The sequence below is a fragment of the Magnolia sinica genome, chromosome 14 (genome assembly GCF_029962835.1).
Source record: "Magnolia sinica isolate HGM2019 chromosome 14, MsV1, whole genome shotgun sequence".
Classification (NCBI taxonomy): Eukaryota; Viridiplantae; Streptophyta; class Magnoliopsida; order Magnoliales; family Magnoliaceae; genus Magnolia; species Magnolia sinica.
Window position 1 is genome coordinate 16,245,001 of NC_080586.1, and position 5,176 is coordinate 16,250,176.

Here is a 5,176-nt window from a genome sequence, read left to right on the forward strand (position 1 = left end):
TTTCTTCCTAGTGACAATTCTTTCCCCATAAGTGTGACTCCTGCTTCTAGTTCAGCCCCCACACCTTATGTCCTTGTGCTGACTCAAGTCCCCTTCTCATGCCTCCCATCACACCCTCTCAGCCTTATTCGCCTGAACTAGCCTTGGACATCCCTCCACCTGCCTCTTCTTCTACTGTCCAACCGCCTACCTCTTCTCACCCCATGATCACCCGTGCTCGGGATGGAATTGTTAAGCCTTGTATTATTCATTCGTTATGTGCTTTCCCTGCTCCTCTGTGGTTTTAGGTACATCTTGCGGTTAAAGAGCCTCGTGGTTTTAAGTCAGCTGTCAAGCATCCAACATGGCTCTTGGCAATGGATGATGAAATTGCCACTCTCAGGCACAATAACACATGGCGATTAGTTCCTCGTCTAGTTGATCATAATGTTGTAGGTTGTAGATGGATTTTTAAGACCAAGCTTCATGCCGACGGATCAATTGAGCGTCACAAAGCTCATCTAGTAACGCAAGGTTTTTCTCAAAAGCATGGCATTGATTTTGAAGAAACTTTTAGTCCTGTTGTTCGACCTGCTTCTGTTCGCATTATTTTATCCCTTGCTGCTATGAATAATTCGCCTTTACGTCAACTTGACGTAAAAAATGCCTTCCTTCATGGGTTTCTCTCTGAGGAAGTCTATATGGAGCAACCCCCAGGCTACATTGATCCGCAATTCCCAACTCATGTTTGTTGCTTACAACGTGCTCTTTATGGTCTTAAACAGGCTCCTCGAGCATGGTTTCAGTGTTTCAACCAATTTTTACTTGGTATTGGGTTTATTGCTAGTCGTGCTGATTCTTCTCTCTCTCTGTCTATCATAGTCCTCATGGTGTTATTTATCTTCTTCTATATGTCGATGATATGGTAATAATGGGAAGCAATTCTTCTATGCTGCGTTCTCTCATTAATCAGCTGGCAAAAGAATTTTCCATGAAGGATCTCGGTGATCTACACTATTTTTTGGGGATTGAAGTTGTTAGAAATGGCAAGGGCCTTTTTCTCAGCCAAGCTAAATATGCGCTTGATCTGTTGACTCGAGCAGAAATGGTCGATTGCAAGCCTATCTCAACTCTTTTTTTGGTGGGATCTCATCTAACCGATTCTGGTACTTCCTATTCAGATGCTACACAATTTCGTTCACTAGCTGGCGCATTACAATATTTGACTCTTACGCGACTGGATTTATCCTACAGTGTTAATTCTATATGTCAATATATGCATACTCCCACCGTTGATCATTTTAGAGCCTTGAAGCATATTTTACGCTATGTCAAAGGAACCTACCATTATAGCCTGCAACTCTCACGGGATTCCTCTCAGACTTTGCTCGGCTATTCTGATGCCAATTGGGTCGGCTGTCCCGTCAGTCGGCGTTCAACAACCAGATTTGCTGTTTATCTTGGCCGCAACTTAATTTCATGGTGCTCTAAAAAGCAAACTACCGTTGCACGCTCTAATGCTGAGGCCGTGTACCATGCTCTTGCCTCTGTTGCTGCAGATCTTTCATGGACACTTCAACTTCTTAGAGAACTCCAGATCACCCTCCCCTCTCCTCCGAGACTCTTATGCGACAACAATAGTGCCATATTCATTGCTTCCAACCCGGTCACCAAATCTCGCTCCAAACATATTGATATTGACTATCATTTTGTTCGGGAACTTGTTGCTCGAAGGGTTATTAGTCTCGGCTTTGTCCCCTCGCACCTATAGCTGGCTGATGTTTTCACAAAAGCAGTGGCCAAATTACAATTTTTATTGGATCATGGCAAGTTGTGTGTTTTTCCTCTTTCTACCACACTAACTTTGAGGGGGGATATTAGAGGATAGTCTTACTCCTCTGATTATGACAAAGATATCAGTAATTCTCCACAATTGCAGCAGTTTGTTTTCCTTGTATATTTGTTTCCATATTTGTAATTGTACAGCTACCATGTATCTTCTGTCTATAAATGAATATCTCCTCACAGTATATTCGCTTGAGGCATTCCCGGTACTGCTTGGAACACTACCCCTTGCATGATTTGATTGTGGTCATCATAGAGATTTAAATGGCAAGTGCTGTCAAATTTGGATTTCACCTTTTTGCTTCCAAATGGTATCTTTGAAAGAAGAGGAAATGAGGGGATAGTCAGATACTTGACCCTATTAATTTTATGGAAGGCATTTCTTACCAATGGCGGAAAGAACTTAACCACAATTTGGTTCAAAACAGACCAATTTGGGGGATCAGATCTAATTGAAGTGTACCACCTGATCAACTTTAGAATTGCACTATGAATAAATGTGCAAATCAGCACACAATCCGCTTTTCTTTTTCAATTCGTATAGGCAGGATAAATTAAGAGTAACAGTGCTGATGGTAATACAAAAACCATCTTTCATACTTACCATGAAGGAATGAGCAGACACATCCATCCACAATAATCTCTTTTAAACAGATAATGTCATTAAGCACAAGCTAAGCTTTCATGCTGGCAATGAAAGCAGGGCCCATGGAAAAAGTCAACCATCAATAGTCTTATTAGCAAATAAGGGTACGATTGCAAAATACTTTTTTCAATGAGCGAAATTTCCATTGGCTGAAATGACCAGACAATGTCATTGCATGGTTTAATGGCGCAATTGATTGATTTAATTGGGCTTTTTTTAAACAGTTTGTATTTTTGGGTGGCATTTTTGTCATGCAATTTTGCATGTTATATGTTAAAAGAAATGAAATCAGAGGAAGTTTGGATCTCTCTCTCTCTCTCTCTCTCTCTCTCTCTCAGTTTGCTTTAATACTCTGGCAGAGTGTGATGAATGATACGCAAGATATATATATATATATATCTATGTGTGTGTGTAGTTTTGCAATATTCCCCACCTTCTTTCATCTACCACTATGCGTCCAAGTCACAACTACTTAAATGCAGCAAAACTTGCATTTGAAATAACCATATAGTCTTCCAAACATCAGTTACTTTCAGCTGATCATCAGATTGGTGGAGATTATTTGGATGCAGCAAAACTTTCATTCATGAGAAGACATGACCCAAACCATGATTCCATGTGTTCCAAATTGGGCCCGAAATATTTTTAAATTACATTTTGTGCATCTTCACTCGTTATAAATGGAGTTGGACTAGTACAACTTTTGCTGTTTTGAATTATTGCAATTTGACTCTTCGACGAAACTGCAACTTTGTTCCCAAAGGCTGCAACGCTGAGGAACCTGACTTACTCTGCACCAACCATTGTATGTCGATGTCACAAAATGTGTCATAAAGAAAGGGCATGACTGTGAAGAAGTCAAAGAGACACAGGAGTTCACCAAAGTTTTCATTGGGAAGGGAAAATTTGAGCTATGAACTAAGGATTCAACCCAGAGCATGAATCTTGGTTGACTATATGCTTATTGTTTCCTTTATTATACTGGTATTATGTTTCAGGTTCCTATAATGTTGCGGTCTAGTTATTGTACGTTGTACCAGAATTCAGAAAAAGATCTAACAGAACTCAGGGAATGTCCATATGACCAAGGTGGATATTGTGACTGATTCTGTCTTGTGCCTTACCATGCTAGTGCTAAAGTTTGGCATTCCTTGTGGTCTGCAGGGCTCTTCAGGGCAGTATATTTGGGCTACTCTTCCTTATATTCGGACAGAAATCCCAATAATTATTGTGTTTCGAGCATTAGGGTTTGTTGCCGACAAGGATATATTAGAGCATATATGCTATGACTTTTCTGATACTCAGATGATGGAATTAATACCATCTAATGCAATTCCATACCATTTAATCCCGTGGTCCATACTCAGTTATTCTTAAGTATTCACTGCATGTTTCGTTGGCCATTGGAAAAGGTCCTAGTGGCCTGGATATCTGTAGAGATATTTCATAATTAGCTAAAGAAGTCCATCTAACATCAAGATCCATAGATGTTGAAGTTGCGAAGTTGGAGGGCCATGATAATATTTGGCAGCATCCGGTGGTATGTTGACCCCTTTACTCTCACTACATCCCGTAGTTCCCACTACATAATTCCTTGCATTAAGGTGTCTCACAAAAATCTTTTTCATTGGAAATGTTATGTTGAAAATATGAAATCTGAGTGGACATAAAGGAACAAAGGCACAGCACTAATTTGAGCTCCTTATTGCAGATAAAGTCCATTCATTAAGACAGAACAGTGCTATTTCATGATGGATCATCAGTTTTTGCAGATGTCATCTTCCATTGTACAGGGTATTAAAGCTACTTATTTATCAGTTTCTTCAATTCTTCCATTTTCTTTGTTAAATCCATATTGATGTTTTTTAGGGAGGCTTACGGGTTCCTCTTGGAGATAGAAGCCCTCAGTTTAAAAGGCCAGCTAGATCAGATTGTCAACATATCTTAGAGACATCCAGTTTCATCCATGTCACCTAAAGCAGGTCAATGAAAGAATGCTAAATCAATCCAGTGGGCTGAGTGTTGGAAACGTCCAAACCAACTTGACGGTTCAGATGCTCCAGCGACCTCTAGAAGCTTTCATGGCATTTGAAACGCCACATGCTGTGGTTATTGGAATTTCCACATTTTGCACGTGTTGTGGCTGGTGGATTTCCAAATGCATGAGACTGGTAGAATAAATGTAGTTAATGAGGGCATATTATGTATTTCACAGGGTACCAAGTTACTATATAAACAGTTGGGGTGCTGTACGTTCAATGCAGGCAAAGTAAAAAGAAAATAGCAAAATAATTTAATACAAAAGTTTTTTTTATCTCTGTGGTGTGTACGGCTCCAAGGCTTTGTAAAGCCAACAATTGTGGTGTGTACGGTTCTAAGGCTTTGTAAAGCCAACAAACTGGTATCACAGCCAGGTTCAGCAGATTTACAATCCCGATTCAGCAGAGTTACAACCCCGTTTCAACAGAAAGAACCAAATTCAGCAATAGTGCAGCAGGTAGATTGTTCTTCCTCCAGCAAGTAAACATCATTCTTGTTTGTTTGCTACAAGTCTCTGATTAAATGGCCAACTTAATCCAGCCGCAAATTCCGAAATTGTCTAAGGACAACTATGAGAATTGATGTATCCAGATGAAAGCACTATTCGGGTCGCAAGATATATGGGAGATTGTTACCAATGGGTATGTAGAACTCACAACGGAAGAA

The 5,176-nt window shown here is 40.0% G+C and overlaps 1 long non-coding RNA gene across 2 annotated transcripts in view; it reads left to right on the forward strand.

The window, feature by feature from the left end:
* LOC131225785 (uncharacterized) overlaps nucleotides 1-4,442 on the forward strand; it is a 7,611-nt gene extending 3,169 nt beyond the window's left edge. Inside the window, exons 2-3 of one of the 2 annotated variants that reach the window (XR_009161528.1) lie at nucleotides 3,307-4,010; nucleotides 4,182-4,442. This is a non-coding gene — a long non-coding RNA (uncharacterized LOC131225785). The remainder of the gene's footprint in view (nucleotides 1-3,306; nucleotides 4,011-4,181) is intronic. The other variant, XR_009161529.1, reaches the window with a different exon arrangement.
* Nucleotides 4,443-5,176: the final 734 nt, after the last annotated feature.